Raw genomic sequence first — 25,399 nt, forward strand, 5'->3', positions numbered from 1 at the left:
AACGTTCTTAGTATCAATGGAAATTTAAGAGAAAATTTCACGACGTTCATGTTGAACACTTTTTAAGATAAGGAGTTATTGATATATAAAAGTGCTCATTAATGCGACAGAAAAAACATGAAGGGGTTTTTTTTTTTGAAAAAACTTGTTTTGGAAAAATGTTTTCATGATAAGTTTATGCCCCTAAGGTCAATTTAAGGTCTTGGTCATTTTGTGAAAGTTTCAATTCAAATCATATAATTATGCATGCATAAATTGAAACCTAATTACTATTACAACTTAAAGAATAAATAAAATCTTCGTGCTTCTACTCCTTAATGTTCAATGGAATATGCCAAAATTTGTGCTCTGTTGGTTACTCATTGACTTCCATTTTGCATCCCTTATTAGTGCCTTTTGCATCATAAATCTATTCAGAGATTAAACGCACAAATGAGATGTTGTGGTTTGTCATAATCAAAATAGGAATCGGACTCAAAAAGTTAACAATCTCCCTCCTTTTGATGATGACAAACACATGAGCAAAATTGGAATTGCCTGACACGGCTCCCCCTTACAATTTGCATAATTTAAAATGATATTCAATAAAGTTCATATTGACACATGAAGACTTTAGAAATTTCTAAGTTAAGCATTTGAGATTAGTTTAGTTTAATGTGCAGTTTACGTTGAAGCTGATTTAAAAAATATTCAGTTAAGCACATTTAATATTTTCCATTTTGTAATTAACAAAAGTAGGAGAATAAATTAATTTTAATTTTGCTTATAGATCTTCTCCCCCTTTTGTCATCAGCAAAAGGGTAAAAAATATTTTTTTTGAAAAAGAGAACATGTAAACTTACTCCCCCTTTGCCCTTGAATTTTAGAAATATCATGACGAAACAAATTGAAGAAGATTACAAAATATATATCATGAATGCTTTTAAGCTCAAGGCAAAAGATAAGATATATCTTTTATAAAACCAGTTCTTGTCATAAAAAATTCTCCCTTAATATTAACAATAAGTAATGGGAACAATGCTTGCAATATAATAATTTTAATCACTAAAGTTAAAGCAAGAAAATTTTTTCTGGTGGTCGTTTAAACGCAGACATTTCATAAATTAACCAGAGAACTTCAGTCATATAGATCCAAAAAGGTAACTTATACCATGTAGATCATATGGCTGGAAAAGAAGGCTGTGGCAAAATAACATATTTCAATGTAAGATTTTTAATAAAATCATCATACTTTAATGCACATGCCCGAGAAGATTTTTAATCTAAGGTATAATGTTGGTGAGCATAACTAGATAGAAATTTAATATTAAGAGCTCCCCCTTTCAATTTGAGTATGTGTTTAGATGTTTTCAACTACTTATATTGATACTGATTGTGAAAACTTCATTTCAACAGTATAAGCAACCAGCTTAAAAAATTTACTGGATATTGTTTTCGCATTTCATCCAACCAGTAAAATCCATATAGAATAGACATGCATCAAAAAATTGAAATTAAGCCCTATAATGATGTTCATATAACCCAAGAACAATCTATATTAAATTATAGATCCATAAAAGTGGGATATGATGTTCATGGTTTCCATAAAAGTTTAGTACTCATAAACAAAAAGCAATAATGCATATGAATCCACAAGAATGCTCAATAAAGCTCTATTTTATTTTCTAATGATGGGACTTAATTCCCCTATATACTTACATACATGCACGCTTGCATTTTTAGTTCAAGGATGATGTTCATTTTTCACGCCTTCATCATATATTCATCCTTCAAAAGATTTCAACGTGCAGCAAATATAAATCATTCAGCACATATGCATGACGTATTGCATTTCAATCAGCACTCAATAGACAATCAAGGCTATATACAAATATTATGCAATAACTGTGCAATTGGGGTTCAAGAAGGCAACAAGACTCAAAAGACTCAATGAGCGTGTGACAAATAAAAGCTACCCCAATGTTGTGCAATTTATCCAAGTTTATGGACTTTAATCAAGCCATATGATTTTGAATTTAAAATAGCCTGATTAACCATTTGGGTCTTACATGAAGTTTATAACCCAAAGATTTGGACCAAATGGTGTCCATGATCTTAGACTATCCTAGCAACATAGAATATGCATAATTTAGAGCATCCTAGGAGAATTTCATGAAAATTGTACATGTCTTTCAATTTAGCCCATAGCATATAGGCTTCAACATGTACCAATCAATTAGATTAATTAGCATGCTATTTAAGATATTTCTAAAATTCAATTAGCATGCACTAAATTTTAAGCCATGATCATTCTACATGTAAAGGTTTACTATTACCATTAAATCAGCATGCAAATGATCTTTTTATCATGCATCAGTTGTAATTATTTAATAATGACACAATGCATGTAATAAACTAAGTGACCACTTAAGTTTAAAAATGCTAGGTTCAACATGGTCAATATATGATACTACATAAGACTTGTAAAATAATTTTGTATTTAAAATCAGTCTTATGGAGTTATATCCTCGGTCAACTAGTTGGCATGTATGTCTGTATATGATCATTCAAGACCACATAAAAGATCCTAGTTAACTACCAACATGCAATTCATAAGCATCTGCATTAGCCATGTAGATGGCATTCAGTTAAAGCATGCAAGTACCCTAATTATCTTTACAGTATGCAATTCAGTATATCTCAATAATAGTTCATGCTATAAACAATATTAACTATTCATCAAATATATTTAAATATTTAGCAGAATATGGATAGTGATATGCAGTTCTCACAAAAGCATAAAACATAAAGATATTCCCAAAATAAGCACAATGCCTTATAGTGTTTATCCAATGAATTTCAAAATTGTTGCTACTCCCCCTCAATAATGCAGCCAACTCTTTATTATCTTATGCCCTCAATTTTCAATAATTTTATATTTAACCTTAAATGTATAGGCTTAAGGAACCAAAGGGTCACAATCAATATTCATTTAGTGAATTAAGCCCATTTTCACATTTTTGCAGCATGTGAGGGGCACTAGTGCGAATGGCCTTCCATTTCGACTACTTCTGCATAGGTTCCTTAGACATTTTAACCTTCTTTTAGATTGAAACCTAGTGCAGTCATCCTAACCATTCAACATTATTCAAAAGCTCTAATTAATTTGGTTTAAGGACAAGAGCTTATGAGGGAAGAATGCATAAATACTCTTACACAAGATAAATCAATTATGAATTTAGAAGAGTATTTAGAGTGACTTTTCTTTCTATTTAACTCAACCGTATGATCTGAATAATAAACATCATGTTGCATTTCACAAATACTTTGAGGTTCAATGTTGAGTGAGGGTTCTTGGATTAATATTAGAATTTATCTTCAGAGAACCCATATTTGATAACATTGTCCAAACTTTCCACTAAAGATGTTTATTAAAAAAAACATGAAATTCTAGCAACTTTAGTATTATGATCTTTCTTGAAAGCTATTGTATGAGTTTAGGGATAAAAGATAAATAGTACCATGATCAATTCCCTAAAGCTCAAGCTTGTGTAATGGACAAAATATGCTATAATTAAGATAATCACATTTAAGCATTCATATAACATTAAACTCATTTAACAAATGAAGACATGTTTGTCCATTTGGAAGTGGATTTATTTGAGCAAGCTATAACCAATATTATCATATTTTGTCTAAGCATTATGATATGTTAACATTAAACGAATAGATTGGACTTATCACACAAATTTTTCATATTGGCTTGCTTTTCGATGGTTCTTAGTATAACAGTGAATATGTATGCTAAAACTAGACATTTAAGCACTATTCACTAATTAATCATCACTATCCCTTTTAGACAAATTCTAAAAACTAAGGAAAAGACAATTTATGTAATTCCTTTTAGAACCCATTTTTCCTTGGTTTCTAAGGGGTTGATTTTCTTAATAACCCATTCTTCTTTGAGTCTTAGCAGGTTAAAACCTAGTATTTCTTTGACTCTTCAAACTTGTTTGGGTTTCACACTTTTTCTTTTGTAAGGGCAATCGAATTTGATATGACCATTCTTTGTATAAAAAGCACGTGGTGTGAGCATATGGAGTGGAGGAGGTACTAGCATAATGTTTAGATGCTCTTACAAAGTACCCTATGTATAAGTTATTTTTCTTCCTATTTTCAATGCCATTAAAACCTATGTCTTCCTTATCTAAGGTCATCTTTTGAGAACCTAAGAGCTTGTCAAAATTTTCTTTGCCCCTAGTAAATGTGTGAATGATCTTAAAATTGGTCATTTACTTTTCTTTCCAAACTTATCATTTTTAAATCTTTTAAACCTTTGCAAGCTGCTTGTAATTTTACGAACTCTTTGGTCATGGAGTTTGCTTTACACTCAAGCTCAGAAATAAGAAGATCCTTTGTATTATCACTAGAAATTTGGGATCTTAAGACTTTTAGCTCTTTTTCCAATTTTTCATTCTTGTTTTATAATCTCATGATTTTCAAATCTTTTTCCTTAGTAACAATTATTTTCGATTCTTGTTCTTTCAATGATACCTTATTCTTGTTTTCTAATTTCTTAATTTCTACTTCCTTTTCAATCTTTTCATTCTCTAGGATAGTATAAGATTCTTTTAAATCAACTATTTGTTTTCCTAAAATTTTATTTTCATTTTTCAAAAATATTTTCTTTTTAGACAACTTTATTAGAATCTTATGAGCTTTAATAAATCCCTTTTGTAATTCCATGTAAGATGACATGCTATCATCACTACCAGATTCATCACATGATTCACTAGAATTTTCACAAGATAAATCGTAAGAATCAGTGCATGAATTATTTAAAGAAATAGAATGAGAGGAATGTACCTCTTTGTTGGTTAGAGTAATAAAGTAAACATTTTCTCCTTCTTGATCTTTTGAGCTTGAAGCATCTGGAGTGGTAGTTTCTCCTTGGTCTCTCTATATCTCCTATTGAGTTCATCCCATATCTCCTTTGCACTTGAGCATGCCATGATTTCCTTAAAGATGTTAGCATCTAAAGTATAATAAATCATGTTCAAAGCACTTGAATTAATTTACAATAAATTCATATCATGCTCGTTTAACTCATTCTCTAATTTTGGAATTTCAATATTATCAACAATTTTTATAGGCACAAAATTCCCTTGAGTTATTATTCTCCAAGCCCTCCAATCCATAGATTTGGAAAAAAAAAAAAAAACACTCATTTTTATTACAGTAAAATTTTCACCACAAAAATTGGAGGCCTAGAACAAGATTGTCCCTCACAAAATAGGGATACACCAATGTAAGTCATCGCGATCTTTAACAAATGCATTTAAGCTTTTGTAACAAGGCTTTGATACCAATTGAGAGTTATGGTGTATTCCCAAGAGGAGGGGTGAATTGGATATTTAAAAAATTCTTTCTAGGTTAATTTATCCTTATTTTAATTCCTCAATCAGTATAACACAACCTAAGGTCTTTCTAAACAAGCATGAATCCCACAAATAATAATGTATGCAAATATTTAAAATAATTATAACATTTAGCACAAATTGAACATAAGCATACAAGTGCGGAAAGTAAAGTGCAAAAATTATATAGAATAGGGAAGAGGGAGCACAAACACAGTTTTTAACAAGGTTCGACAACTTCTATCTACGTCCTCGCCTTGGACAAACTACCCAAGGATTCCACTATCTGCTCCTTAAAACTGGGACGGAATTTTCCGTTACAATCCGCTTCTTACCAGGGCGAAACTTTCCTTTACAATCCGTTGCTTACACGAGGTGTAGCTACCTCTTCCCGGTTCACAACTTGAACCATAAATACAAATGATATGAAATTTTGCGTACAAGTAAAATGCTTCTAAAATAAGATGGGTTGTATAAATAAAATTCTTAATGCACTCTTAAATGATTTTCAAATGAAGTTCGGTAGAGTATGATAAAATCTCTCAAAAATATTTTACAATTAATTGAGTGAGAGAATGGAAAATGATTTTCTTTTAAAATGACCTTTGATAAATCAACAAGCCTCTCAAGCAATTAATATATGATTTAAAATATGCTCAAGATGTAAAAACCTCAAAAAGAGATATAAAAGATTAATAGAATGATTTCAAAAAAAAAATAAAAATAAATAAATAAATAAAAATAATAAAAATATTAATTAATTAATTAAATTGGATATTAAAAAAAGAAAAAAAAAGAGAAAAAAAATAATAATTTAAATTTTATTTTTTTAAATAAAATATATTATTTTTAATATTAATTAAATATATATTTATTATTATTATTATTATTATTATTATTATTATTATTATTATTATTATTATAAATCTAACATCCTGAAGCTTCTTTGAAGCTTCAGGATGAAATTTTTAATAAAAAATTTTGTTCCTACAGCCACCCCCCCGCCTTTCTTCTTCTTCTTCTTTTCTTTTCTTTTCTTTTCTTTTCTTGCAACCTGCAATCTCTCTCTCTCTCCTCACGTTCTCTCTCCCTCTCTCCTCGATTTCGTGACGGATTTTCGCCCGATCGAAAATCCGAAGATACCAATGGACTCCATTCACTGCTGCCGTCATTTCTACCGAAGCAGATCGGTGGTAGGAGAGGCGTAAGCGTATTCCCTGGGGTAAGCCACTTTCCCCTTTTTCTTTAATTTCTTGCAAAATATAAGTCCAATTGACGAACGGATACTACCACGAGAATCTAGGGATGATTCTCTACAAGTCTAGTGGGACGGAATTCTCGTGGGGGTGTCGGGCCAAAACCCCAAATTTGGGGTGCGGCGATTATTAAGGGGCTTATTTTTAATTAATTAGCATTAATTTAGAAATGTTAAAATATTAAGCATTTAGGATTGAAGTAGGATTTCTGGAATTTAGGGTCCAGGTGAGTGCCGCAGGTCTAATTTTGGGACCTGTAGACAAAACTTGAAAAATTAAGTGGGGATGTTAAATAATAGTTTAAATATTAATTTGAGATATATGGAGCCTAGGGAAGGCTAGATGAGTATTATTTTGGAGAAATAAATTAATTAATCTGGGGAAAATGTAAATTGCAGGAGTTAAATTTCGGGCGCTAAGGGCGTAGGATTTGGGTCCTAAGGAATTTCTCAATAGTCAGGTAAGGGAATAAACTAAAGTAGTAATTTTCCATACAAATTATTATTGATTATGAGTAAATTTATTTTCAGAAAAGCATATGTTATATTATGTATTACAAATGAAATGTACGAATGGGAAAATACTGCTATAATGATTAAAATGTATATGTATGTATGAGATGTAAGGAATTCACGATTTTAGAATATAAAGTATGACTTTTAACAGCATATGTGTGGCATGAATATTATTTTATGTGAAATGTATTATGATGTGAAAGATTTTACGAACCAAGCATGATTTCAGGTATTATGAAAATATGAGTTATGTTGTGATGGTTTTGACGATTATGTGATAAATGATGTATTTTCAGTATATATATATATATCTGAAACAATTTTGGCGCGAGGCCATATATTTATGTTATCGGCACGAGGTCGTATTTATGTTTTTGGTGCGAGGCCATGTATTTATGCTATCGGCACGAGGCCGTATTTATATTATTGGCGCGGGGCCATATTTACTATGATTTTGGCACGAGGCCATATGTATGATTTCGGCGCGAGGCCGTATCTATGTTTTCGGCACGAGGCCGTAATGATGTTACGTATGATCATGTATTATATGTTTTCACAACTAGGATGTTAGTTTAGTTCAAACCAGGAGCTCGGTACCGTAGCTATGGGTTAATTTTGGCACGAGGCCTTATTAGTGTTACCGTCCCACGAGGGTATGAGAGATGAATAGTCGATGTGGCTTTCAGTAGAGTGTGGACGTTCACCTGGCAGTCCGGACCAGGGTGTGACGGGCTCATCGTATTTACAGACATATTTGATTCGGCAGTGGTCGGCCAGCCATTGTCGAGTCCCGCCTTCGGGCTGCACAACACGTCATGGGGGGTAATACATGACACCAACTAGCTAGTCATCCTGGGTTTGTTTTCAGTACTACAGTTATAACAGATGATTTTATGTATGATATGATTTATTAACAGATGTGAAAATATATATTTACCCAGTATGATATGATTATGTTTATAGAATTATGAAATGTACTGTATACGTACAAATGTATTAAATATTCATGTTGTCACACAGCTGTATTTAGTTTATTTTCCCTTACTGAGAAGTGTCTCACCCCCAAACTTAATTAATTTTTCAGGAGCTCCTAAGAGATTGGCGGGTCAGGACCGCCGTTAAGCTAGTGAGATTATCCTGTGAGAAGGGTAAAATTTTGTAATAACGTCAGAGTTATTTTGTGTTTGACCCTAAAGATATTTGGATGTATGTGAGGATGTATAGAATGCTCTGGTATTATGTTTTATGATTGGATGTTTGAGATTTTATGTTTACTACTGCTAGGTTTTCCTCTGTGTTTGACAGGTGTCCCCGCTACCCACGGGTTCGGGTTGACCATTTTATTTATTATGTGATATTTTATGTTAAGAAATTGAGGGACGTTACACAAGACTTTTTGTAATACTCAACAAGAATTTTCTCCAAAAATGATATTTCAAAAAAAGAGTAGGAGAGTGAATTTCTTCAAGATTAAACCTTTGAAAAGCATCAAATGGCAAGAAGGCTTTCAAGCAATATATATTGATATAAATAGATGCTCAAGCTCAAACCTTGCTTGTAAACCCAAAAAATAATTCCCCCAAAAAGATTTTCAAGAAGAAGAATAGGAGAAATAAGCTTTGATCTTCAAAAATGGAGTATAAAATATGTTTGGGAAAGAGAGAATATGTAAGAATGCTCCCAAATGGGTTTTCTAATATTTTTTAAGTGGTTTAGGCTTGTATTTATAGGTAAAACCCATTATTAGTTGTTTTATGGATGTTGGGATATTAAATATAATTTAATTTGAAAACTAACCATTTTTCAACCATTGGGGCGTTTTCTGCTTGGATACCCTTCGGTTTTTCAGACATAACTTTTTTTATACAACTCCAAATTAAGCATTCTTGGTATCAATAGAAATATAAGAGAAAATTACACAACTTTAGTGTCGAATAATTTTTAAGATAAGGTGTTTTTGATAAATAAAGTTGCTCATCAATGAGACGAAAGAAACATGAAGGGATATTTATTACTGTGAACACCCTTTAGTATTTTGAACATAAACTTATCTAAACAACTTCAAATTGAAAGTGCATTGTACCAACAGAAAGCTAAGAGAAAATACCATAACGTTCATGTTGAATACTTTTTATGATAAGGAATTATTGATAGATAAAAGTGCTCATCAATACGACAAAAGAAACATGAAGGGTTTTTTTTTTTTTTCTTTTTTGAAAAAACTTGTTTTAGAAAAATGTTTTCATGAGAAGTTTATACCCCTAAGGTCAATCTAAGGTCTTGGTCATTTTGTGAAAGCTTCAATTCAAATCATATGATTATGCATGCACAAATTAAAGCCTAATTACTATTACTTAAAGAATAAATAAAATATTCATGCTTCTACTCCTTAATACTCCATGGAATACGCCAAAATTTGTGCTTGATTAGGTACTCCTTGACTTCCATTTTGCATCCCTTATTTGCGCATTCTGCATCATAAATATGTTCAAAGACTAAACGCACAAATGAGATGCTATGGTTTGTCATAATTAAAATAGGAATCGAACTCAAAAAGTCAACACGCATTTCTCGTGTGACCGATCTTCAAAGGTGTCACTAGATGGGAGAGTTGTAGGTGAATTGTGGACAGGTTTTGTGGTAGACTACTCAGGTGTGAGTGGATGTCCACTTGTGCACTATTCTAGTGAAAATGGATCTAGGCTTGGTGTTATGTCCGAACAATACATCTTTTTGGGGTATAAGAATGGTGGGTGCAAGCTGGGTGAAGGGGATCAACATGCCACACCCCGTTCTTTTTCTAATTTGGTGATACGTGGACGGCCTCCCGATGTCCACTTGTTTGCAAACATGGTAAGACGTGGACGACCTCCAAATGTCCACCATCATTAAATCTATTTTGCAGGAACATGTGGGATTAATGGGAAATCATACTTGAAGACCATCTAACTATTTGGATGGAAGACTTATTTTGGAAGACTTTGTTATTTGTATTGATTTATATTGTTCTTGGATATATTATTTCAAGAAAATTAGGTACTTGAATACTTTTGGTACAAGAAGACGCCTAGTGAAGTATTTAAGCAAGAAGACCCATGTGGGTCCCACATGGTCATATGGACCCCATATGGCTCCAATGGGCCCCACACGGAATTGACTTTCTTTTGGATTATGTTTTTATATTTAATTTGTAATAATTTTAAGTCAACTAAGCAACATGTGTGTGCTTAGTGAGTTGTGTTAGTGTTTATGAGCTTAGTAACTCGTAAGAGCGTAATTATTGTGTTAGAAAGTTGTGGTAGTATTAAGTGTGTTGTCTCCCATGCTTGTATGGGAAGTTTGAGCTAGTTAATACTTTGTCTCCCCATGCTAGCTTAGCTAGTTAATGCTTTGTCTCCCCTTTCCCCTTGCTAAGTCTATATATGTCATGTATCATTGTAATAAAGAGAAGAGAGTTTTGATATATTGAATATTGAAGGAATTTCCTTTGTTGAAGCTTGTTAGTTTTGTTCAATCATTTAGATTATATAGTGTAAGGCTACGCATTCTCTCTCGAGATCGGGTGGTGAGAGACCACTATTCTATCCAGCGACTACATCTTCATCTTCCCTACTCACCCACACGACCATCACCAAAATACATACACCCCCACACGACCACTATTTCCCCACTCCATTGATGTGTTTGTCTTGGTGATTCGAAAAGGACTTAAGGCGTGGTTTATCTCATGTTGAACAACGTCAATAATCCAACGTATCTATTGGTAAACTCAGTATTTGTTTTAAACCCTTGCTTAATCTTGTGAAGCCTTTGCTTGAAAATCTGAAATTCCATATTTGAAAAGCACATTTGAACTATTAGATTTCAATATTGATACTTGCTAATTAAAATCAATTGCATGAATGTTAGCTTGGTAGCTTAGAACTTGTAATCTTGATTTTAAAAGTATCATCTTCCCCATAAAACTAAATTCCTTAATCATTGAACACTTGAAACTTATTTTCTAGACAAACACATTCACCTTTTCAAAATTCCGACAACTTGTGAAAGATAGCATGATTTATGGTGTATATGTTGGCTAATCAAATTCTTAAATCAATGTGTTTTGAATGTATGTGCTTGTGTGAGGGTTAAACCCATAGGACATAGATTGACCAATCCCATCCTACATCATCTTGGTATCGAAGCCTAGGTCGAATCAGGCGAACCCTTTAAGTCCCAAAATCTTCATTTTTCTGCCGCCAAATTGATGTCCCATTTTCTCTATAAAAAACTTCCTATATTCAAAGTGTTTGAACACAAAAGTTGTGGAAAATTATCTTAGCTTTCTTTTAATACCAAGATTTCCCTATTTGGAGTTCTCTAGCAAAAGTTATGTCTTAAATACCAAAGGGTGTTTGCTGTAGCAGCTTGCAGGATTTCAGTATTGTCCGAAACAGTCGACGGTTTGGCCCAATCAGTCGACGGTTTTGACCAAAACAACCCACCTATCTTTTGAGTTTTGGATGTGGAACTTAGTTAGGATAGGTTCACCTTAGACCTTACTTTGCATGATCAAACACCATTCCAATGGCCTCCCTAGTGTGGTTGAATCCTTCCCCAATCCCTAGGATGCCTACTCAAGTCGGGAATCCTTACTGAGGTCGTAGGATTAATGTTAAGAGAGAGCCACCTATGCCTACTAGAGAAAAATCTTCCCTCCCTCCACAAAGATGGGTGAATCGCCAAGATGACTTTTCTAGGAGACCCCCACGCCATGAGCCTTATCCCCAACATTGGGATGATAAGGACTATGACGTTGATAACTTTCACATTAGGAGATCTTATTGAAGGGGCCATCATGATCCTTACAACGATGTAATAAGGATAGAAGCCCCCACCTATGATGGGCAGATGAATCCTAAAGTCTTCCAAGATTGGTTGATTGGGATGGATTCTTATTTTGATTGTTATAAGATGACTAACCCTCATTGGGTTAAGTTTGCAAAAAATGAGGTTATCGGGCAAGCCAAGCTCCATTGGATGAATGTCGAAAGGCAAGAAGTGAGGTTAGATCATAGACCCATTGAGCATTGGGATCTTATGAAGGATAGGTTAAGGGATAAGTAAGTACCCCTTAGTTATATAGAGAGCCTTATGGATCAACTTTACAGATTATACCAGGGTAGCATGACTGTTTCAGAATACATGAGTCAATTTGTCAATAAAATGATGTGTCTATAATATTGTTAGTCAACAGATCTCCCGATTTCACATAGGATTAAAGCCTGAACTAAGGAGAGAACTGTTTCCCCCTCACATTGAGTCCCTTGAACAAACCTATAATCTAGCTCATGACTTTGAACAAATGAATAAAGGGCCTCTGGGAAAATAGTTTTCAAATGAGCCACATTCTCAAAGGGTATAAAGCTATAACAAATCATGACCAGTGCAATCAGGTCAAGTCGCCTTCCAAGGGAGCAATCCCACAATCCAACAACCTATGGACAAATGAAAAGCCCCTATGACTGGATCCTCTCACCAGAGTTTTAGCAGTATAGTGTACTTCAGGTGCCATAAACAAGGACACTTTTCCAAACAATGTCCTACCAGGAACTTAGTGCTTGATAAGGAAGATGGCGAGAAAAATAAGAAGGAAAAGAAAGAAACTAGTAGAGAATCATTGAATAAGAATCAATTTGAGCAGGAAAGTCAAGATACACAGGAAGTGAATGTGGTTGTTACTAAGGAGACTGAAATACCCCTTCTTGAGAAGGAAACACCACTAGAAGTATCATCCCTACCTTTTGAGTTTAAGGATGTCATCTCCCTTGAGAGACAATCAACGCGTCACTGGCTTTGTTCCTTATTCATCTCTGCCTCATTTACCACATCATATAATGAACCCGATAAAACATGAGGAGCTGAAACAAGTGAATGAATTGAAGGAATAGGACTTTGTTCAGAGGAGTTTAAGCCCATATGCTTGCCCTACTCTCCTTACTACCAAGGAAAATGACACTTGGATTATATGCACCCATGATAGAGCAAACAACAAGATTGTCATCGAGAATAGGTCTCTCAAAACCATTGTTTCCATTAGAGGTGTACAACTCATAGGTTACTTCTTGCCTTGTGGACTATGTTAGGCTCATATGTTAGTGCCTATCATCCGCAGACTGATTGGCAAGTTAAAGTAGTGAATAGGAGCCTTAGGGACCTATTGAGATGTAAGGTGGTTGAAAATATCCTAGCTTGGGATTTATGCCTTCATATGGCCAATTTTGCATTTAGTAGTTCAGTGAATAGGACCACATGCCTTAGCCCATTTCAGGTTGTCACCGAATATAGTCCTAGAAAGCAAATAGATCTTATTCTACTACCACTTAAGTCTAGAGTGAGTGAGCCAACAGATGCTTTTGCAAAGCATATACACAATCTATACTCTAAAATAAGAATGAAGGTTAATTTGAATATTGAACATTATAAATCTCATGCTGATATACATTGCATGTTGAAAGAATTTTCAAAATGGTGATATGGTTATAGTTCGTATTCGTCATGAGCAGATTCCTGTAAGAAAGGTGAGGAAGTTACATGCTAACAAGATGAATCATTTCAAAATTTTAAAGAAAACTTGTTCTAATGCTTACATACTTAATATTCCTATTGATTTTAGCATAAGTAATGTTTTTAATGTTGAAAATCTAACCTCATTTCTTGTAGCATATTCTTTTGTGGAACCTTTAAATTCTAACCCTGCAGATGGTCCCACTCCATTTCCCACCTTAACTAACAAGTACAAGGATTACCACTATAATGCTCACTTAAATGGGAGGAGCGGCACCTAAACAAACCAGGTCAATTAGTACAGGGCTGACCTCAACCTTTACAACCAATCCTTACTGGGATGGATTATCACCCCCTCAGGCCTAGAAATACAACAGTATGTTCACAATAGTGAAATTGGTACAGTGATTATGCTTTCATGTAAAGCATATATGTACTCGATATAAACAATCACGTACACCACCAAATGATATAATGAAGTAAGCTTAATGTGGTCTAAGATGTCTACTCTCAAATATTTAAGCAAGCGTTGCAATCAGTGCGTGAGAGTGCAAATAATATAATCTTTGTATCACATAATATATTCAATCACAATGTTCAAACAAAGATACTTGCTACACTTCATATATCTCAACGAATGATTTTTCTCAATATATATGCCTAAAGAGATGTATAGATTTTGTTTGCAAAAGGATTTGATCTCTGTGTTAAAAAATAATATTACTTAAGGAATATTGCAACAAAGATCTTTAGAACATAAACAAATATATCTTCAAGAATTTTTCTCAAAAATGAAACACACGAGATATTTGAAAATGATTTGAAAATATTTTAGCAACCAAAATCGAATGAGAACTTCTTAAGATATTGCAATGATAGTGCAATACTCAGAAGCTCCAGTGAAGTCTTCTTAGGAAAGACTTATTAATAAAGTCTCCTAAGAAAACTTGAGGTCTTGCTCTCAAACAAAATACTATCAATCAACCACAAATTTGAGAGAGCAAACCTATAGGACAAGAACACTTAATTCACACTTACAAACGAATCTTTGACAATATAGTAAGGTAAGTATGAGTGTAGGATACTTGGTAGTAAGAGAGAATGATTTTGGAATTTAGAGAAATATCACTAATCAAGTTTGCTAATCTTGTTCTAATTATTCCAAATGAGGGGGTATATATAGACTTCCTATTGATTATAGTCGTCCAGGACATATAGGGAATTATTATAAATGTTTTAATACATTTTAACCAAAATAAACCCGTTTTATTATTTTAACCATGGTAAAAATATTGGGGTAACCCGAGAGCACCGATAGAGCAAAGGCAGGTTCAGTTGACCGAGTTGTGTAAGTTTGGTCGATAGGACATAATTTGAACTAACAGTTCGGTCGATGGGACATAGTGTCTCAAAGGCGATTTTCCTTTTCTGCGCAGTTCGATTGACGAGGAGGTTTTTGAACTAAGTAGTTCAGTCGACCAGAGTGTAGAGTTCTCACACGTGGGAACTCAATTAACCGGATAGTGGTCAAAGTGCTGAGCCGGTCCTGATTCGGTTGACTAAGAGATATTGTGCTTTCAAGTACAGTCGACCAAACATGTATTTTTCATACATTTCGGTTCAATTTGATAATGTGATCACCCTTTCCATATGACCATATATATATGTGCATGTATGAGTGTCCTAGGGCCATTCTAGGCCTTTTTTGTTTGAGCTTACCTATCATACCATGCAGGTAATGCATATGATTATTACAACCCAGATCTTATTTACTATTTCAGACCCATAATGAATAATAAATTTAAGTACAACATAAATAGGATCTTCAGGACCTTCAACTTCTACTCGTTGTGCTATCATTTTGACTTGCCAACAGTATACCTACACATATCCTCAAACACTCATGAAATACAACAAGTATTTATCATTATCAAAACCAGGTGTGACCTATAAGGTCAACAGATAGCATGATTTATGGTGTATATATTGGTTAATCAAATTCTTAAATCAAAGTGTTTTGAATGTATGTGTTTGTATAAGGGTTGAAACCATAGAACATAGGTCGACCAATCTCGTCCTACATCACTGGGTGATCTTGTGGCAAACAAATGGGTGATCGATGACGTGACTTTTGGTGATAAAGTCTTAGGACAACGTACTCAGGTAAAGGAAGTGAAACAAATTCCAGAAAACTGCAGCAGCAGCAAATAAATAATTCAAGTGGAGTTAGATACTCAGGGCAAAAATGTAGGGATTTCAATCTCGAGTCAATAGTTTCACAGTATAAATGGGCATGTGATGCAGGTGGAGCTACAAACTCAGGGTAAAGATGACATTGTTCTTATTGCAGGGAGTTTTAGCTCGAGAGACAAGCATGATCATGGTGGGCCCAGGTGCACTATCAGACCACCACTGTGGTATAAATTTGACATTCTAGTGTTTTATGCATTCATTACTACTAGCAACAAGGTGCCAACCATTTTTCAAGTTGCAGTGCACAATAAAGGGAAAAATAAATGGATAAGTGTTATGGTGGAGGAAATGGAAATATTGTATAAGAACCACGTGTGTGAGTTAGTGAGGCTTCCACTAGGGAAGAGGGTGATAGGATGCAATGGGGTGATTTATATGTTATGTGTGAATGACATGTTATAGGCTGGGAAGGATTTGACTGAGGCTAATGAGTTGAGAACTCTATTGAAAGTTTTTAACATGAATATGTTGGTTACGCGCAAGAAGGTTTTTGTTTGAATATTTGCATAGATAAAGCTGCAAGGATTTTAGTGTTATCTCAGAGTGCCTTTGTGTGCAGGGCTACATGGAGATTGGTGTTATCTCAGGGTGGCTTTGTGGACAACACTACAGGGAGACTTTGTTTACCATCTTAGGGGGGTTCTGTGGAGAATTGATGTGAAATGTCTACTGCTTGGTACCCAAGGACGGACTATGATGTTCGGGATATGTCAAAGGTCCCCCATGATGGTGCAATAAGGTGTTTCGGTATGCAGCAAAGTGGACCGTCAATTGTGAGATTTGTTGAAGACTATGCACGGGGCTTTTGTGATAGAAGGCTTGCAGCAGCTTTTGCATTTACTGTTGTGGGAAGGTCTTGTAGGAGGCCTAGGGTGAAGTCTTTGGGTGTAACATCTACAACTGAATCGGTGTTGATGGTAGAAGTCAAAACTGTCATCGGCAAGTTCAAGCGTTGCTTGGACTTGGTGTTAGTCTCTAGTCGCTAGATGGGAGGTGAACCCAACCTAACATCCCAAGTTCAAGGTGGAGCAGTGGGTTCATGTTTTCAGTTTCTCCTAAGGGGCGTATGTTCGCCAAGGTGAAGATTGTTGTGAAATATGACTCACATACTGAGTGGAAAGCAGACACAAAGGGAACACATGAAGGAAATCAAGTTCTAACTGTCGATAGTTTAGCTTGGGACACCTAGCGTAGATTTCAAATTTTGAAAGGTGTATAACACCCGTTCATCCACGAGGCCATGAGTTCGTCGACGAGAGCACTATCTGAACTTTTTGGGCTCTTAGTACTTTTTCGTCAACGAGACAACATTGTTCATCGCCGAGTGACCTTCATACATTCGTAGACGAGGCCATTGGGTTCATCAATGAGGCCTCTAAAATCCGCCTCGAAAAATTTCTTTCAACTTAGAACTTATGTAAATGTATTTTTCATGAAATGCATGAGTCCTAAGGTCTTTCTATGGTATATTTGAGTTTTAAGTTATATCATATGACATATGTAAATAAATTCAATTCTAAATACCCATTCCATTGAAGATCTTGAACTTGAAGCTTACTTCATCATCCTTTCATCCCTCTAGTTCCATGGATTGTGTCAAGTGATATGTACTTTAGGTTCCTCGTGGCTTCCATACAAGTTCACCGTTCGTGCATTCTAAATCATGATCCTGAAACTCAATTATACAATTCAAATACCAAGTGATCTGTCATTATCAAAACAGTATTGAACTCATAAAGTCAACAATTTAATTGTCCTGTGTTGGAGTGGTCTCTTGTCTTTTCAGTTACCCCATATCATCACATGAGGGGTTTTTTATTTTTTAGCTATTGGATTTCTTACAAGTTGTCTTTGGGCTTACAGTAGTGGGTTTTTTGCAGCCAATTTGGTTTTTCAATTTTTGGATTACCTATGGGTTGTAATGTGCTCCATAAGGCTGGCAGTGGGCCATGTTGGTTTGTGATTGAAAGTAATTGGAAATGATTGATTAGTGTTTTGGAGTGTGTGGGTGGGCCGCGTGATTTGTTAACTTGTGTTCAACAAACGTCATTTGTGTGGGTGGGCCGCATGATTTATTGACTTCGGATTGCAGATGCTGGATTTGCTGCAGACTATGTTTGGATAAACAGTAGTGGTTTTCCGTAAGCTGTGTTTGGTTCTGCAATTTCTGTGCGTTTTGTTTCCTACAATTTTGCATTATGTGGATTTTATTGTACTCCTATATTTTGGTACAGTGTGGTTGTGTAGTTGTTGATGCTATGATTGTAATGATCCTTGGTTATTCCTTGTTCTGATATGGCTTTAAGTCCCTGGGTATGCCCAGGTTTATGTGTAACTTTTGTTACTTGTGTTGTTTCAAATTGGAGATTAGGTCTCACTTGTTCTTGAAGGCTTACCTGAGTCCGACTGCACAGTCCCGGATTCGTATTTAGCTCGTGTTTAGATGGTCTGACCGGAAATCTTCTACAGTGCCAACGTCTGCTTCGAGTATCAGCTCTCGAGTGAGGATCTTGGCACTTTGATCTCCATAACCAACGATGAAGACCTCAAGCACATGATGCTCAAGTACGACCAGCAATCCTGTGAGGCTCAGGCCTTTCCTCTCCCACCTGAACCTTCCCACTTCGACGAGCATTGGATCCGACGAGCCCAAATCGAAGCGAAAGTGGTTTGTTGATGCGCTCATTCATTGAGATGTAGTCATTGGTAACATCTTTGCCGCCTGCTGCCACGGCGACGGGAGATCCGAATTTTTTTTTTGTTTGGGTTGGATAAAAGCCTTGCTTTGGATCTGGTGACGAAGCTACAGGATCCGGCACTGGCACCGATGTTGGCAGTGCCAAACGTGGTGAAGATGTGTTTCCAAAAGAAATACGTTCATTTGGACCTTGGACATGAAGATAGGCATGTGATCGGGGATCCTATGGTAACTTCGGCAGAGATCTGGGAATTGCAGACGTTGTAGATTAGCCATCCAAATAGTGCGACCGTTGGGGATCCTGTGGTATCATCGCAATCGCCTGCGGCACATTCTCTCTATAGGCGATGAAGATCTTGCTTTCGAGTCTGGTAAGGGAGGGAAAATCCCCAATTGTCTTGTTCGTCTCTGTCTTGCTCATCGCTGCCTTCATTTTTCTCCTAACCAACGATCAATACTTTTGCTTTAGCATAATCAAAACTGCTAATTTCCATGCCAAGCCGTCAATCACTTTGCCTCTGCCTCAACTAGGAGAAAACCATGGACTGCCATAGTTTTAGCCAAGGATTGATGCCTGCCATTTCCAAAGTGCGCACTATTCCATTTGATGGTGACGATTCTGCAACCGAGGATTTGTTGGATCCTGATTTTGGTGAGGCAGCAATTGGCCACGTCCTTATGGTCGCTTCAAGAGATCTCATCGCCACTCCTTTTATTTCTGATCTGCAATGATGATGAAATGCAGATAGCAAAGTTCTAGCATCCACAGGGATAAATGGTGGATCGCGATTATTGATACATGCTTTATGTAGAAAAATGAAAAGGAATATACAGATGCACAAGATGTGTCAATTGATAAACAACAAATTTCAAAGTAAAAATCACAGAGTTGGGACTAGCATCGTGAGGCTTGAGACTCATCTCAGGGAAAGGTTCTAGTCTTGAAACCCTAGCTCCGATATTTTCAAATGCTTCTCATCAATGCTGGTCCCAAAGGGAAACATGGAAAGAGATGAGCCAATGCATTGGATTTGAATTATTTAATGTAGTTATATGATCAAGGATTGAAAAAGAAAACCTTTCAAGAGTTTTCCATAGATGGTGTCAACCGTTGTAGTCAAAAATTGAACGACCTTCACGATCCCTGATCACAACCACCTGAAAATAGATAAATAAAAGGCTTTGAGGACCCGAGGTATGCTTCAGGGGATCTCTCTGATGCCTAAGTTAGGGATTGATTTAAGAGATTTTTATGCAATAGTAAAGATGAGTTTAGAATGAGATACCTTAGCCTCTTATCGAAATCCCTATTTATAGTGATGAAGTTTGACTCGAGGGTGATATGCCATTTATTGGCGAATTATGGTACGAGCGTGAATCGCTTCGGTTATTACAACGTTGGCGTAGATTGCTCTAATCATCATGGTGTTGGCGTCAATTGCTCTAATCGAGCAGTTGACTTGGGTGGTAACCGTTCTCATCAATGCTGGGCTCTAGTGTCCTCGACTTACGGTAGGTAATATATTTGGGGTGTATAAACTATCAACATAAGCAAAGTTTATCTATTTATTAATTTTGAGTAAGGCTTACCTAATTATTTCGGGAAAAAACTTAGTTGTTTATCCTACGCAAAGCTTAAATTTTGAATCCCAAGTAGAGATGAACCGTTGAATAGTAAAACTTAACATTTTGTTGCAAGTAAATCATAGCTATCAAATATAAGCAGAGTTCAATCCTTTATGCTCCCTAAAGATCTACCTTTTGTGTAGACCCGTAGGTCAACCCTTTTATGTAGGCCTTGAGGTTTATTATTTATGTGTTTACATAAGTTGTCTTTTTGTTCCTATATGGAGGCCAATTTCTTGGAAATATAAAAAATTGCATAGTTTTGTGGAAGATAGATTTAAATAGCACTCTTTATCCAACTTTTAAGAAACAAGTTCATAAGTGAAGGGCCAAGGTCATCACGACAACTAAGATTCCTGCTTACGGGGTTTTCTATGGTTTGTTTCATATATCTTTATTATACCTTTTATCAATTCATATTTTCATTTTTTTTCTATTGTTTTTTTTTTTTTTGGTGGTTTTGGGCCAGAAAAATAAAAACAATTTATATAGAAATTGGTTCTTCCAGATGCACAATTGTTGAAGCTCTTTTCTTCTTTCCAAGATCTCTCCTTCCTTCTTTGTGAACTCAGAGAGATGACATCGTTGACAATAAGACCTCAATCTCATATGTGGTATTACATTTATATATAGGGACTTTTTTCTGATCTCAGATAGGTAACATAATTCATCGACTTTATCTGCATTAAAATGTGATCGTGAGATGTATTTTAAGAGGTACAATGTTGACACTTGACTTGAGGTATTGTTTCTTTAGTCGTGTTAGGATATATTGTTGTGTTATGTTCTTGACTTCATGAAAGTTCAATAGGAGTTTCATTTCAATCATGTTTTTCTGATTATTCACCATTCCATCCAAATATACTTTGTGCTCAAGTCATTAATTCCCACATATCCATTGGTGGCTTTTCCCCAATAAAAAAAGGAGCTCTGCTAGACATAGGCCTACTACAAAGCAATTGTAGCCACTCCATAATCCAATTTTTCACTCACTAGGTTGCGTGCGAAAATTGTCGCATAAACTTTTTCAACATTTCCTTCTATATTTTGATGAAATTCATAAAATAAGTAAAAGTTTTCTATATCCTATAACTATTTACAAATGCCTCGTGAACCACCTCCAATTCTGCAAAAGAACAAATAGATTGCAACTTCAAAGCTTTACACCATGACTATTCCAGTCTTCTCAAAGTTGTTATAGAGGTTCTGCATATGATGGTATTAGATGTCCCTTGAAGCATGGCATTAGGTTTCCGTTGAAGCTGCATCAAAGTCTTTAATGAATCGGTCAGATGTATCATCACATGTCAAAGATTGACATCTTGATTATTTTTGGGCAAAAACACTTTCATCACCTCCTAGGGGGGTCCAAAATTTGGAAGGAAATACTGACTACTCTCAAACTCCCTTTAACATTTTTCAAATGGCTCATCTGTCTCCTTAGACTTTCCTTCGCATGCTTAAGAACAACATTTATTAGCAACCACACTATTAGTAACATTTGCACCCATAACCTTTTTAATTGGAATAGGAGGAGTTTTTGGACTTTGCTCCTGACGTGCTAGGGTTGCAACTTACTTGCATTTTGCCTGCAAAATCAAGGGTGGTGGTGTCGCTTCATTTTGAACTACCAAAGAATCTATCTTTTGCCTTAAAATTTCTTCAAGTGATGCCTTCATTTGCCTTTGAAAGGCTAAAAATTACTCCACTTGGACCATTTCATGTTGGGAAGGGGGCACTAGTATGTGGTGATCGCATTGACAAGGGGTAATTGGCTCCTTTCAAGTGGCTATAACTAGAATTGTTGTGTGAGGTTGACATGATCTTGAGACAACAAAATCCTTTCCTTCCCTTATATGAAACAAAATTGTTGCCGCTAAAATTTGCTTGACCAATTTGCAATTTTGATTACACACAAAGAATAAAGAAGCTTAAAGGACTTGGGAATAGTACTTCGTGGGATCATTTGGATGCTTAAGTCAAACAATAGAAAAGGTAGCATTGGAAAGACAATAGTAAGAAGAAATGAGTGTATCTCCCCTAAGAGCTCTACATTTATAGTCAAAGTACCTTTTTGTTTAATAATGTGCCTTTAAATCTAAGGGGATTACATGTTCTTAATTCCAAAGGGTTATACCCTTTCATTTTCCCTCCACAATTAAGGGGTTATACCCCTTTATTTCTCTTTTTAATTAAATTTTATATTGCATCTTCATGAAGAGATAACCCTTAGTCTTCCTTAACTAAGTCATTTGTATACATGTTATTTTTACCCCCATCACATTGTATGACAATTGTTGACACAGCTTAGATGGTCACATAGGAATCGTGGCTTGAACAATGAATATGTTGCACCCATTCCCACAAGCATTGAAGGCAACTCTCATCTCTATATTATAAAGGTTAATTGCCTTGAGAACCTAATTTGTGTGACTAGTAACATAAGTACGACCTTTGGTCAATGGGGGCAATCACTCACTCATTAAATTTTGGTGTCATATAAACTAGTTGAAAAATATTTGTTAGTTGTAAACATTATCACATTATCAATTTGACCATAATAATGAATAATCGAAATAAAAATAAAATTAGGGATAAGTTTATTTTAAAATAGGTGTATATTTTAATTATCCTTAGTTCAAAATTTTCAAAATAAATATATAAATAACTTAAATATTTTACCGCATAAATCTTAAAATTATTAAATATATCTTCAAAATTGTCATCGATGTTTTTAAGTACTCTCTAGGTTTATCCACTTTAATAACCTTTATACCTCTCATTATTGAATCTTTGCCCAGTCATATCATATTCGATAGTGCAATTAGATTTTTCACAATTTTCAATTTAGAAAAAAAAAATCTCCTAATCTCATCTCTTCACTTTTTTACATAGAATAGTCTTAATGTTAGCCAAAAATTTAGTTTGACATTTTTAGAACTTCTTAAAATCATTAAAGAACATGAAACTTTTTTAATATTTGAATTTTATCCCATAATATCAATTTTAGTGGGAAGAGATTTGTTAGCAAAACTTATGTGTTTATGACAAGCATGTTTGACCTAAAACTCCCCATCCCGATTTGGACAATTGCCTATGCTAGAAAGAACCTAACTCACCACGAATATAACCTCCTGAAGCTAACCCTAAAGGTTGTCATAGATGCCCATCCTAACACTCGAATCGAAAGTGACACACAACACCTTCCGCCATATTGGATTATCCACAAGACTTCCAATCTCAAACAAAAGCTTCAAACATCTCAGGAAGATGTCAAAACCTCATATACGAGGGATGCTTGCTTAATGTTGGAAAAGACACCAAGTGGTAGGACAACACACCCGATGTTCCCCTAAAGTTAAATAATTCCACACTATCATTGCTCCAACATTAGTAACCATTAATGGGTTTAAAGAATTACACTTCAACTAACCGAGAACGCCACATAATTATCTCTTGGGATTTACCAAAAAGTCATATAGACAATCCAAGTACATTGATTACGTCTCTACAAACCAAGTTCACATTCCTTCCTTCCAAGTCAAACATCCACATGCCAAACATGTCAGTCCAAGGTTGCCATACAACTCTCAAGCACACATCATTTACTTAATAATGAAAGCCTGTGACATGTTTCCCCACTCCATCTTGTCGACATATTGATTGAAACATATATCAACAAGCCCACATCAAAACCACTTAAACAAAAGGGTTTTCCAAGCCTCAATTGCATGCATCAAATAGAACCACTCTTAAAGTAGATTTGTCTAAGCCCAATTCTAATCACACACATTATATAGCACCATTTCTGAAGCAGGCTAAAACCCAAGTTTCATCAAAGACTTTCATGGAACACGTTTTATGATGCAAAATATATTTTAAAAAATTCCAAAATTGATATATGGATTCCTATAAAAGCATATATATGCCTCCATTTGCTTAATGAAAATGCTATATTCACCAAACACTTACCTATCTTATTTTGTTATCAACAATCCTTATCAAGGACCCATTAGACTACTTTGAACATCAAAGCCCAAATTCCCTTTACAAAATTGAATAGTAGAATATGTTGCCCTAGGGTCGAGAATAGAGGGGGGTGAATAAACTCTTTTGCGTATTTGTGCTTTTCTCTACAAAATATAAAATTTTGGCAAGATACAAATGATTGTATAACATAATATATAATGTAAATCATGCACAAGATATAAATTAAAGAGTATAGTGAAAAAAAAGCTTGATAAACGATATTAACATGATTCAGCTCCTTACCTACGTCCACTCTTTAAGACACACTCAAGGATTCTCAATCCACTATCACAATCTCCTTCAAGGACGGAAAAACCTTTACACCACAAGGGAACATATCCTTTTACACTCACATGGAGCCTTTCCAAGGGAACAAATCCCTTAATGCTCACACAGAGCCTTCACAAGGGAACAAAATGTTGACCTTATAGGTCACGCCCGATTTTGATTATAACAAATACTCATTATATCTAATGGGTGTCTGAGGTTATGTGTAGGAACTTAAATTGAAAGATCTTAATGCACATGGAAGAAAGTGAAGAATGAAGACCCAATTTTTATATTGTGATTTATCTCATTCAAGCAAAGAGTCTGTAATAGTAATTAGGGTCTTTGGTTTGTAATAAGCACATACACATCACTTGCATGGTCTAATACGTAAGCTCAAACCAAGAATAACTAAAAATGACTTTAGAAAGACCTTAGAAATCACCCTTCGGTCGACCGACATTGGATTTTTTCGGTGTCTTCAAAAAGGACCCAGAAATGACCCTAATACACTCACACACTCACTTGTATGTGTTAATCCTTTAAATAGAGTGTTTGTTGCATGAAATAGAACCGAAATGCACAAAATGTGCACCTTCGGTCAACCAGCACCGCACATGTATTTTGCCCCCGGTCGACCGAACCTAGTTCGGGTCAACAAGTTGACCACAGTCCGATTGACCAAACTATATAGTTCATTTGGCCCCGATCAACCGAACCTCCTAGGAGTCAACTTTTTGACCACCTAGTCGACCGAGCCCAAAATGTACTCCAACGCTTTGGTCGACCGAGGGTCCTCACGAGATGTCC

At 35.3% G+C, this 25,399-nt stretch overlaps 1 protein-coding gene across 1 annotated transcript in view; it reads right to left on the bottom strand.

The window, feature by feature from the left end:
- LOC131166808 (uncharacterized) overlaps positions 1 to 20,225 on the bottom strand; it is a 59,234-nt gene extending 39,009 nt beyond the window's left edge. Inside the window, exons 1-3 of the mRNA XM_058125394.1 lie at positions 18,366 to 20,225; positions 17,528 to 17,638; positions 4,846 to 4,997 (exon numbers count right to left, since the gene is read on the bottom strand). The gene's annotated coding sequence lies outside the window, so the exon portion shown is untranslated. The remainder of the gene's footprint in view (positions 1 to 4,845; positions 4,998 to 17,527; positions 17,639 to 18,365) is intronic.
- Between the last annotated feature and the right edge of the window lie 5,174 nt (positions 20,226 to 25,399).

The sequence above is a fragment of the Malania oleifera genome, chromosome 10 (genome assembly GCF_029873635.1).
Source record: "Malania oleifera isolate guangnan ecotype guangnan chromosome 10, ASM2987363v1, whole genome shotgun sequence".
Classification (NCBI taxonomy): domain Eukaryota; kingdom Viridiplantae; phylum Streptophyta; class Magnoliopsida; order Santalales; family Ximeniaceae; genus Malania; species Malania oleifera.